This window comes from Hyla sarda, chromosome 4, assembly GCF_029499605.1.
Source record: "Hyla sarda isolate aHylSar1 chromosome 4, aHylSar1.hap1, whole genome shotgun sequence".
Taxonomy (NCBI): domain Eukaryota; kingdom Metazoa; phylum Chordata; class Amphibia; order Anura; family Hylidae; genus Hyla; species Hyla sarda.
The window spans coordinates 253,584,003-253,597,266 of record NC_079192.1 but is presented as its reverse complement, the minus strand read 5'-3'; the positions used below and the strand labels follow the sequence as shown (position 1 = coordinate 253,597,266).

Here is a 13,264-nt window from a genome sequence, read left to right as displayed (position 1 = left end):
CGAATTGAAGTTGACGAACCCGAATTCGTTACGAATTTCATGAAAAATTCGATTCGCAACAAATACGAATATCGCCGCGATTCTATCGCGCGAATCACTTCATTAAACTCCAATTTACAGCGTTCCAGGCTATTGGAGACCTAAGATGGTGGATCCACATGTGAGTACATGGGGCAGGGGATTATGGGAGGGCAGGAAACAGCGGCGGGAATGAAGGTAGGCGGGCTGACCCTGAATCACATGTGAGATGCAGCCTATCAGTGTTCACTGACCCCTATGATGTCACAGGCCCTATATAATCGGCGGCCATCTTGCCTCTCTTCATTTCATCTATGCACTCAGATGGAGAGGACGGGACTGCGAGTGTGTGAATAGCTCATACCACAGCGTTACACTGCAACTGCTAGTCACATCAGCATTAGGGAAAGGCAGGAGTGCAGAGTGCTGTGCTGTTACACTGAGAAGGATCATTGATAGCTAAACCTCCTATTCACGTTATTGAGCATTGAGGCAGAGAGGGGCAGATAGCTGTCAGCTGCCTCATACAGATCTCCAAGCTGCCTGAACTTTCTGAAGCATCTTATCTCCTCATTTTTCAGCCCAATTGAGTTTACTTTTATTTGTTCCACAAATTTTCTGCTGCTCAGAATTGTGTGACAGTGTGCAATTTAGGGTTTAATCCCTGGATTATTTTTTTTTTTGTGGTGCTGCACTGTTGGGTCCTGCTGCTGTTCAGAAATATGTGATTGTTCAGTGGACTGTAGTGCATTTGTACCATTTTGTACCTGTTAATCTGTCAAGGGGCTGGCTACATACTGTGCAAGTCCAAACAATGCTATTCACCGGCTGTTTTTTTTTAAATAGTTTTTTTCTGCGTATAGTTACGCATATATAACTGCCCTCATCAGTGCATACCGCATACGTACATTCAAGTATTGTACCATTTAGTACCTGTTAATCTGTCAAGGGCCTACATACTGTTCAAGGACAGCCGTAGGTAATCACCTGCTGCTGTTCTAGACAAATACTGTTTAAAGAGTAGTGTAGCGTATTGTAATACCCTCATAGACGCACTAAGTATGTCAGGCAGAGAAGTGCCAGGACGTGCACAGAGGAGTGGCAGAGGCCTAAATACTTCAGGCACAGTTGGCAGCAGACTTGGGGCGAGCCACCAGCCAGCGGTCGTGTCTCCACCAGCAACCCATCTACAGTCGTGGATTGGTTAACATGCTCATCCACATCATCACAAGTGACATCTGACACCCCCAGTCAACAGTCGGTGGATTCCTCAGACACAACCCTCAGTTGGCATGGCCCGGGAGCAGTCCGTGTCCTCCCATTGCCTTTGTCCTATGCTGTTCCCTCTCCTAAAGAAGTATCTTATGCTGTGGGTTCAGCTCCACTATTTACTGAGGATGATCTAATAGAGGACAGTCAGCAGCTACTGGACAGCCAAGAAGGGGAAGAGACATGCGCCGCTTGCTCCGCTAGGCGGCAAAGTAGTGATGCAGAGAGTGACGTGGGAGGCGGTGTTGCAAGTGTTCAGGGTCCTGAAGCAGACACTGTTGGGGAACCTGAGGAGGACATAAGTGACGTGCACACAACTGTTGATGATGATGAAGCCGATCGCAATTGGGAGCCGGGTGCAGAAGGGGCTTCATCATCATCAGGAGAAGAGAGTTGCAGGTTGCACTTGAGGCAGCAAGGCAGTAGCACGGTTGGCAGTCAGCGTGGTGGCAGTAGTGGAAATTCAGGAGCCAAACGTGCCCGGGGGAGACCACCTGCTTCGTGGCAGCCTGCCTTTCCGGGAGGTAGTGGAACATGGGATCCTGGAGACAACGCCAGTAGCAGTCAATTAGTGCGGACTGCGGGTGGGAAAATCAGCTACTCTGTGGTGTGGAAGTTTTTCATAAGGCATCCTGAGGAGGTTCACATAGCCACATGCAAGATCTGTCGGCAGAAGGTGAAGCGTGGCCAGGGTCCCAATGTCGGCACCACGGCCCTGCGTCAACACATGCTTCGCCACCATAAGGCGGCCTGGGAGAACCATGGCTCCGATGCAGTGGTCCAGCCTGCTGCATCACCCAGTGGCCATCCACTCCCTCCTTCAGCCAAGGCTCCACCACCTCAGCCGAAGGGATCTGTGTGTCAAACCCTCCTTCTGTCGCTCCTGCTTCTCCCGCTTTTAGGCAGTCCCTCCCTTTTCAAGTGGTGGACTCTGCACCTTTCAGAGAATTGATGGCTTGTGCCAAGCCGAGGTGGAGAGTCCCAAGCCGTCATTTCTTTGCGAAGAAGGCAGTACCAGCCCTGCATACGTTTGTACAAGAGAAGCTGGGCCAGTCCTTGAGCCTGTCGGTGTGTTCAAAAGTGCATGGCAGCGCCGACGTGTGGAGCTGTAACTACGGGCAGGGACAATACTTGTCTTTTACGGCCCACTGGCTAAATGTGGTTCCTGCACAGCCACAACAGCAACATAGACAGGTCACACCGCTTCCTCCTCCCCGCTCTCGCTCCCAGGCAGTTGGTCCTGTTACAGTGTGCGACGCTGCCTTTTCATCCTCCACTGTGTCCTTGGCCTCCACTGCACGTCCAAATCTCGGTGGCACTTCATCGTACCATGTGTGTAGGGCACGGCGGAGTCAAGTTGTTCTTCACATGGTTTGCCTTGGCAAACTGAGTCACACAGGGGAGGAACTGCTAAAGTTCATTCGTAAAGAAATTCGAGTATGGCTTACTCCACGAAATCTGGAAATGGGAACCATGGTGACCGACAACGGGAAGAACATTGTGTCCGCGCTGCGACAAGGAAGTGTGAAACATACGCCCTGCATGGCACACGTGTTGAATCTGGTTGTCAAGCACTTCCTCAAGTCTTCACCCCATTTGCAAAACATCCTGAAAATGGCAAGGAAACTGTGCATGCACTTCAGCCACTCTTACACCGCCAAGCACACCTTCCTTGAGCTGCAGCGTCAGAAGGGTATCCCACAACATAGTCTTATTTGTGACGTTGCCACACGTTGGAATTCCACCCTTCATATGTTGGACAGACTATACGAACAAAGAAAAGCCATCACCAATTTCTTGATGATCCAAGCAGATAGGAGTACTCCCCTGTGTAACTTCAATGTGAACGAGTGGCAGCTCATACGTGACACCTGCCGTTTGCTGAGGCCTTTGAGGAAGCCACATTATTTGTGAGTCGCCTGGATTACGCCATGAACGACGTAATTCCACTCCTACATTTCCTACAACAAATGATTGAAACCATGGCTGGTCATGGCAATGGAGATGTTGCGCCTACATCTCAAGGCTACATGAGCCCTGTGGGGGCTGAACTGGAGGAGAAGGATGATGAGGGGCAGAGCAGAGCACAGTTTAGGTTGGATAAGATGGCCGGTGTTTCTAGTCTTCGAACAGGAGAGGAGGAGCAGGAGCAGCCAGAGGAGCTGGAGGGTTATGAGGAAGTTGAGACAGAGGACCCAGATACATTGTGGCAGTATGCAGTGGAGATGGAGGAAGGTAGTCCCTCCGAGTCACTGGCGCAAATGGCACGATGCATGCTCAGTTGCTTGCGTAGTGACCCCCGAATTGTCAAAATTCGTCAGCTGGATGACATCTGCATCTTCACCTTATTAGACCCTCGCTACCATCCCAAAATGGGGGCCTTTTTTTTACACCCACTGAGAGGGAGGACAAACTGACCTACTACAGAGAGATTCTACGTAGTCAGTTGACTGATGCCTATCGGCCACATGGTCCATCCCCTCGCAGGTCTGACTTGGGGGGCCCTCTGCGCTCACCTTCCACTGCCATGGCTGCTGGGGAGGGGAGGGGTGGGAGGAGCAGTACCAGCTCAATTAGCAGCAGCCTGAGTCTAGAATCGCTGATGAGTAGCTATCTTCACCCACGCAGGACCTGAACCAGCAGGTGGTGGCATACCTTGACATGGCCATGCCAACAACCATTGAAGATCCACTTGACTTCTGGGCAGCCAAACTTGATTTATGGCCACAACTAGCAGAGTTTGCCCTGGAAAAGCTGTCCTGCCTGGCCAGTAGTGTGCCATCAGAGCGGGTGTTTAGTGCGGCCGGGGCCATAGTCACCCCAAAGCGAACTCGTCTGTCCACCAAATATGTGGAGAGACTGACGTTTGTCAAGATGAAACAGGAATGGATCAGCCAGGATTTCCAGCCACCAATGCCAGATGCCTCAGAGTAGATTGACCATGCTGCTACACCAACATTTCCCAATTATGGTTCGTTATGAAACCCTCTTGAGTTATCAATTAGGGTTATGAAACCATCTTTGGTACTGCGATTGCCTGCTCCTAGCTCATCCTGTGTCTTTCAGTAACTACTTGCCTCACTGATGCTTCTGGCCTTGGGCCTTTAATTTTTGGATGTTTAGCAGTAGCTAAATATATGCTTAATGCAAATGTCAACATTGATCTTTAAATGTAAGGGGTTATGAAACCCTCTTGGGAACTGCGAATGCCTGCTCAATACTCATTCTGTGTCTTTCAGGAACTACTTGCCTCCCTGTCCTCATGACTTGGGCCTTTAATTTTTGGATGTTTAGCAGTAGTTAAATACATGCTTAATGCAAATTTCAACATTCATCTTTAAATGTAAGGGGATGATTATGAAACCCTCTTGGGTACTGCAAATGACTGCTCCTGACTCATTCTGTGTCTTTCGGGAACTACTTGCCTCCCTGATGCCTCAGGCCTTGGGCCTTCAATTTTTGGATGTTTTGCAGTAGCTAAATACATGCTTAATGCAAATTTCAACATTGATCTTTAAATGTAAGGGGTTGGTTATGAAACCCTCTTGGGTACTGTGAATGACTGCTCCTGACTCATTCTGTGTCTTTCAGGAAATAATTGCCTCCCTGATGCCTCAGGCCTTGGGCCTTAAATTTTTGGAAGTTTAGCAGTAGCTAATACATGCTTAATGCTAATTTCAACAATGATCTTTAAATTCTCGGCGCTCTGCTAGGGCCTTCTCCTACCCCTCCGGGGCCGATCCGAGGACCTCACTAAACCATTCAATCGGTAGTAGAGACATGCGGTGAGTACAAAGGGCAGGGACTTAATGAACCCGAGCTTATGACCGGCGCTTATTGTGATTCTTCTTTCCTGGCAAATAATTGCAATCCCTGATCCCTATCGCGAAAGGGGTTCAGCGGGTTACCCGCACCTTTCTGTGAAAGATAGACACCCGCTGGTCCGTTCAGTGTAGAGCGCATGAAGCCCCGGAAATCTGAGGGCATAACACACCTGTTATTGCTCGATCTCGCGAGTGATCGTGCAATGTAAGGGGTTATTAAAGCCTCTTGGGTACTGATGATGCCTGACTGCTCCTGTGTCTTTCAGGAACTACTTGACTTCATGATGCTTCTGTGCTTGGGCCTTTAATTTTAGGATTTTTGAAATACATACATACATGCTTAATTTAAATTTCAACATTTATGGTGCAATGTATGGGGTTATTAAACATTCTTGGGTAGTTTTTTTTTTTTTTTTTTTTCTGATAATTATCACAGTAATAAACTTGAATTTTCCACAATAATAACCATTACACCATTGAACGATTGTTGCGTGAGATTTTTTAAGTAAAATTTTTTTTTTTTTAATACGCAGAGGGATGAACTCTGCTTCTTTATTTCATAAAAAATTATTTTATAGAAGAATGTCTTTTGGTGGTCCACCATCCTGCATTGTAGGGTTTTCTGGACTCTTGGATATGCGCTTGTTCTTAAACAAAGGTACAAAAGCCAAAAATGGCCAATCAGGGCTATGGAGACGTTGCGCCTACATCTTACGGCCACATGAGCCCTGTGGGTGCTTGTGAGATTAGGTCCTTTGTACCCACACGGCGGGGTCCGGGACACAAATTTTGATTTAAATTTCAAATAACGGTCTCCTTTTAGCCAACTCCTCCAGGCTGCGTCATTCTGGTAATATATAGAGAGCACTCGCTGTCCTAAATTTTCGTTAAAATTTTTCGTCAAAAATGTTTGACTTTTTTATTAGGGATTGTGAAGCTTTGGTGCATACTCATGCATCAGCCAACTCCAGCCTGTGTCATTCAGGCAATATATGGTTTACTGATCGCGCTGCTGGGCCTGGGTCTGGGAATTTCAAATTTTCTCATGGGTAGCACCCGCTATCCAAAATCTTTTTCAAAAATTTCTAAAATTATGGTGTTTTTTGGGGGGGATTGTGAAGCCCTGGTGTGAACTCGTGCATCAGCCAACTCCAGGCTGTGTCATTCAGGCAATATATGGGTTACTGATGCCGCTGTGGGGCCTGGGTCTGGTAATTTCAAATTTTCTCATAGGTAGCACACGCTATCCAAATTTTTTTTTTTTTATTTCTAAAATTGTGGTGTTTTTTTCTTAGGGATTGTGAAGCCCTGGTGTGAACTCGTGCATCAGCCAACTCCAGGCTGTGTCGTTCAGGCAATATATGGGTTACTGATGCCGCTGTGGGGCCTTGGTCTGGTAATTTCAAATTTTCTCATAGGTAGCACCCGCTATCCGAAATCTTTTCCAAAAATTTCTAAAATTGTGGTGTTTTTTGGGGGGGATTGTGAAGCCCTGGTGTGTACTCATACATCAGCCAACTACAGGTTGTGTCATTCAGGCAATATATGGTTTACTGATGCCGCTGTTGGGCCTGGGTCTGGTAATTTCAAATGTTCTCATAGGTAGCACCCGCTATCCAAAATCGTCAGGTTTAAATTTCTTAAGTCATCTTTTAATCTTAGGAATTGTGAAGGCCTTGTGCCTTCTCATGCTGCTGGCAACTCAGGGCTGTGCCATTCATCCACTATATGGTCTCCTCATGCTGCCAACACCTCCATGCTTTGTCATTCAGCCACCATATGGTCTCCTCATGCTGACAACATGCCCATGCTGTGTCATTCAGCCACTATATGGTGTCCTCATGCTGCCAACACCTCCATTCTGTGTCATTCAGCCACTATATGGTGTCCTTATGCTTCAGCCTCATCCAAGCTGTGTCATTCTGCCACTATCTGGTGTCCTCATACTTCAGCCTCATCCAAGCTGTGTCATTCAGCCGCTATATGGTGTCCTCATGCTGCTAACCCCTCCACGCTGTGCCATTCAGCCACTATATGGTCTCCTCATGCTGCCAACACCTCCATGCTGTGTCATTCAGCCACTATATGGTCTCCTCATGCTGACAACATGTCCATACTGTGTCATTCAGCCACTATATTGTGTCCTCATGCTGCCAACACCTCCACACTGTGCAATTCAGCCACTATATGGTGTCCTCATGCTGCCAACACTTACATTTTGTGTCATTCAGCCACTATATGGTGTCCTCATGCTTCAGCCTCATCCAAGCTGTGTCATTCAGCCACTATATGGTGTCCTCATGCTGCCAACACCTCCATGCTGTGCCATTCAGCCACTATATGGTCTCCTCATGCTGACAACATGTCCATACTGTGTCATTCAGCCACTATATTGTGTCCTCATGCTGCCAACACCTCCACACTGTGCAATTCAGCCACTGTATGGTGTCCTCATGCTGCCAAAACTTAAATTTTGTGTCATTCAGCCACTATATGGTGTCCTGATGCTTCAGCCTCATCCAAGCTGTGTCATTCACCCACTATATGGTGTCCTCATGCTTCAGCTTCATCCAAGCTGTGTCATTCAGCCACTATATGGTGTCCTCATGCTGCCAACACCTCCACACTGTGCCATTCAGCCACTATATGGTCTCCTCATGCTGCCAACACCTCCATGCTGTGTCATTCAGCCACTATATGGTCTCCTCATGCTGACAACATGTCCATGCTGTGTCATTCAGCCACTATATGGTGTCCTTATGCTGCCAACACCTCCACACTGTGCCATTCAGCCACTATATGGTGTCCTCATGCTGCCAACACCTCCACACTGTGTCATTCAGCCACTATATGATGTCCTCATGCTGCCAACACCTCCATTCTGTGTCATTCAGCCACTATATGGTGTCCTCATGCTGCCAACACCTCCATGCTGTGCCATTCAGCCACTAAATGGTCTCCTCATGCTGCCAACACCTCCACGCTATGTTATTCAGTCTCTATATGGTCTCCTGACACTGATGCCACCACCAGGCTCTGTCATTGTGCTGCTGTGCGGCAGTGATTCTAAAAGCGATGCTGGTAATCTGCATGTTAGTCTGAATAACAGTATTATTTCACTACCCCAGCACACTCCTTATGCGTTTTAGAACACAGCAAAGTGTTATATACCCCCTATAGAGGCTGTATGTAGGCTAGAAATAGCCTTTTTTAATATAGATTTGCCACAAAAAAAATTGGATCAAAACAAACTTTTTCGGAAAATTTGGCGAATCAGCCAAATCGAATTTTTGAAAAATTCGTTCATCTCTAAAAAAAAATAATAAAAAGCAATGAAAAAGTTCTATCAAAATAAAAATATCTATACTCATACCCATAAAAACTACAGATAACAACAGAAAGAATGAGCCCTCATACAGCCCCATATATGGAAAAATTTTAGGGGTTCAGATAAGAGCAATATCTATTTTGTTAAAAAAAAGTTGTAGTTTTTTCAAAAGCAGTACTGTAATAGTAAAGCATGTAAAGCATGGGTATCATTTTAATCTTATTGACCCACAGAATAAACAAAACAGTTTTACCATACATTGTACAGCCTAAAAATGACCACCCCAAAAAAAAGAAAAAGTTGTAAAATTATTTTTTTTTTTTTAATTCCCCACACAAATAATATTTTTTGATTGTGCCATAGATTTTATGGTAAAATGAAAAGTGTCATTACAAATAGTGTTGCTCGCGAATATTCGTAATGCGATTTTTATTCGCAAATATTGCATATTTGCGAATATAGCATTACATATTCGCAATTACGAATATTCCTTTTTTTTTCACAGTACACATCACAGTGATCATCCCTCTCTGCTTCCAGCTTGTGTGGTGTAAAGAAGGCTCTAATACCACTGTGTGAGACTGGCGTACGAATTTTCGCATATGCGAAAATTAGCATATGCTAATTTTTGCATATGCTAATTTTCGCAAATGCTAATTTTCGTATATGCTAATTTTCTCATATGCAAATTTTCGCATATGCGAAAATAAATGCAAATATTACGAATATGCAAATTTAGCGAATATATGACGAATATTTGTCCATATATTCGCGAAATATCGCGAATTTGAATATAGCCTATGCCGCTCAACACTAATTACAAAGTACAATTTCAAAAAACAAGCCCTCATATGGGTCTGTAGATGGAAAAAAGTTATGCCTTTAGAACACAAGGAGGAAAAACAAAGATGCAAAAATTAACTTGTCTATGTCCTCAAGACCAAAATAGGCTGTGTCCTTAAGGCTAAAAAAATACAAACACACAGAACATAAAGTGTGTGGCACATTATAAACAACCACAAGCTCTTAAATTTAGACAAAAAAGAAAAAATTATTCCTGTGTGGACCTATGGGAAGCGGTGAAGTCAGAGTAACCTTCACTATGTTGCTGGTGAGGAGGTGGTATAGGATGGTTGGGTTGAAAGTTTTGTTGTGGTGCTTGATGTATAGGAGGATACGAACCATATAGCTGATCTTCCTTACGACTACCATAATTGGTAGCATCTGAAGAATAAAAACTAGGTGATAGCATACACAGTATGGTACACATGATGCCACTCGGTTTGAGTTGCTGAGTCCCTGCGTGTGTGTTCTTCTGCTCTCCTGTTATGGTCTGATGGAGTGCACTGGGACATCATCTGAAGCAGGAAGGTTGGTATAGTGGGGGAAAATACTCTGTGCAGCCTAGTATGAAGGTCATGCAGCTTGTTCTATTTAGTGGCTCCATTTCCCGTAATCTCTGGGCTAGCGCCCTACATAATGCGTCACTATCATCCTCTGACTGCTGACGGTGGACCAGAGCTGTTATTTCATTATTCAACTCCTGGTCAGGATGGAGTCTGTGATGCATACTTGGGCCTTGGTATGGCCTTCTGGTTGCAGGTAAACTAACACGCCCAATAGGGGTTGTTTACCTGTGGCTTTGTATTCCACTGGGCCCTGCAACCTCACCATCTTTCCCAACATCTATGGATTCCCCCACATCTGGTTCTGGCCTGGGTTCAGTTTGGTCAAAATTGTGGGATTGTTGGTCATCCTCAGCACTTAACTGTCCCTTATCGGTTGTTGTTTGTGTGCCAAGTTCATCCTTGATTTCTTGTGTGGCAGCCAAACCTTCTTCCTCAGATACAAAATCTGTGTTGCTCTTAGTTCTACAATATAAAATAAAAATGTTTGTCAAATTAGTTTGACATTTTTAGACACTTAATAATAGAAAAAATTACCTTTCATCAGGCGCTCGGAGATCCAAGGAAATCTCACAACCAGGTCATGGAGGTGGATACGAATTCAAGCTTTATTAATATACAACAACGCGTTTTGGGGTTAGCATACCCCTTCTTCAGATTTACAGATTTGTACAGTACAATGCAACAGAGAGCTTTTTATACACACATTGATTGAAAAGCAAAATAGTGGCAGGGTCATAGGTTCAGGATGGGAGGTACAGCAAAAACAATAGAAATGTAGAAAAACTGGAAGCTGGATTTTTAGATTAGGTCCTATACTTTTTACCTATACATAGGGATGGTAGTAACTTCAAATTAAGAGAAAGAAGTATGTTTCATTAAATAATATGAAGGAGAGATATATTACTATATCTGGTTCATATATTAAGTGGAGGCTTGATGCGCACTCGCTATGAACATAGCCGTGCGTTCCACTGCATGTAAACAACAGCCGCATGTCACCGCTCCGTTTACAAACAGAGCGGAGATGCGGCGTGTAAGTTGTCAGGGACGCGTCGCTAAGGAGCGGGTCCACTGTATGTAAACAACGGCCGCATGTCACCGCTCCGTTTATAAACAGAGCGGAGATGCGGAGTGTACGCTACCAGGGACGCGTCGCTAAGGAGCGGGTCCCTGCAGATCTTATGTTACAGAGCAAGCGCATGATTTAGCGCTGCTCTGTATAAGTTGGATGAAAGGAATCTGTATGTCTGATGTGAAAAAAGATTTTAAAGGGACAGTTTGCATGGTATCTAGGAGTAACTTAAAAACTCTGCAAAACAAACCTTCTAACTTTTTGCAAAAGAATGGTTGTTTTAAGTGCAATCACGCGCGTTGTAAATGTTGTTTAAATTTAACACATATGATAAAAGAATTTCACTCTATGGTCACTAAAGAGATTTTCTCTATTAAATCACATATATCCTGTGACTCCCAATACGTTATATATCTCTTACAATGCACGTGCGGCCTGCAATACGTAGGCCGCACCACACAGTGTTTAAGAAACCGAATTAATAAACACCGTAGCAATGTTACCCTCAAATACCAGCTTCATAGTGTGTCACGTCATGCTTCTTTACATCATGAGGGCGATTTTTCGGCCTTCAAGGTATCCGCCATAGAACAGATTAATAAGGATGTCCCCCAGCGATTCAACATGCTTAGGCAGCGTGAAAATTTTTGGATATTTAAATTACGCACACTTCAGCCCCTGGGACTAAATGAATTTATTGAGAGTAACTTGTGATTATGGCTGTGCGGATATTTATATTTATATTCATATTTAACCTTTTTCCTTATTATGAGTTACCCATATTTGTGGACCAATGTGTGTTTTTGATCTAAAGATTTTTATATTTGTATATGTATTTTTTATATATATATATATATATATATATATATATATATATATATATATATAGATTTTTTTACACATCCTCACATGAACTCCTTCATAGATATTTATTCTCTATATATTAATATATTTCAATACCGATTTATTTACATATACTCTCTTATTATCCAGTTTTTGTTATTTTATTAGCTTATATACTTGTGCAATCTCTATCTATTTATCTATATATGCGCCTCTTATCTAGGTATTCTATATCTTTTCATAGTTTTTAAATTATTTATATTTCTGCCAATATTAACCCAATTTTGTTTTAAAACATTCATGCACTATATTGATTCCTAGATACCATGCAAACTGTCCCTTTAAAATCTCTGTTCACATCAGACATACAGATTCCTTTCATCCAACTTATACAGAGCAGCGCTAAACCATGCGCTTGCTCTGTAACATAAGATCTGCAGGGACCCGCTCCTTAGCGACGCATCCCTGGTAGCGTACACGCCGCATCTCCGCTCTGTTTATAAACGGAGCGGTGACATGCGGCCGTTGTTTACATACAGTGGACCCGCTCCTTAGCGACGCGTCCCTGACAACTTACACGCCGCATCTCCGCTCTGTTTGTAAACGGAGCGGTGACATGCGGCTGTTGTTTACATGCAGTGGAACGCACGGCTATGTTCATAGCGAGTGCGCATCAAGCCTCCACTTAATATATGAACCGGATCTAGTAATATATCTCTCCTTCATATTATTTAATAAAACATACTTCTTTCTCTTAATTTTAAGTTACTACCATCCCTATGTATAGGTAAAAAGTATAGGCCTTTTCTCTTTTCTTTTGCTAACAGATTTTTAGACACTGACACATTTATTTTATATTATTAATGTCAATTTTTCTCTTTTTTTCTTTCAGGGATTATGAACCAAGGATTGACTGTTACTTACTCTCTGTTCTCTACCCGGGGCAAGAAACAACAGCTGATGGAAATATTTGTATTGTTTCTGCATTGTTGCCCCACTCCCACTAGTTACATGCTTGTTAAATTCTGGAAACGATCACGCAGGGAATGCCATCTCATAGACACAGCTTCCTCTACAAAGAGAACCAAAATATATTATTTGGACATGTTTTGGGAATATTGAAGAAATTCCAATTTTGAAATCAAGTGATGAAAATATACTACAAGTCTCATCAATGAAAAAGGACTAATAAGGCATTATTGACATTTCCTATGCTCTTTTCTGTACTGGATTTTTCTAGAAAAAAATCTTTTCATCATCATTGGCCCCATGCCTGGACCAGAAGAATGTACATTATCCTCGGACAGTATTGGTTAATGAGGCCACAACAAACTGTACTCACGTTCATAACACTCTAGACACCACATATGTTACTCCAACATAACATTTGGTGAATTTGAAACAATGTCATGTGCCATGGGTCAATTGTTTAAGTAAATTATTTTGAAAATGTAAAAAAATGTATTTAAAAAATTGTAATTAAGTTTGGTTGCATCTTTTA

The 13,264-nt window shown here is 43.6% G+C and overlaps 1 long non-coding RNA gene across 1 annotated transcript in view; it reads left to right on the top strand.

The window, feature by feature from the left end:
• LOC130366985 (uncharacterized) overlaps positions 1-12,755 on the top strand; it is a 99,307-nt gene extending 86,552 nt beyond the window's left edge. Inside the window, exon 4 of the long non-coding RNA XR_008892029.1 lies at positions 12,656-12,755. This is a non-coding gene — a long non-coding RNA (uncharacterized LOC130366985). The remainder of the gene's footprint in view (positions 1-12,655) is intronic.
• Positions 12,756-13,264: the final 509 nt, after the last annotated feature.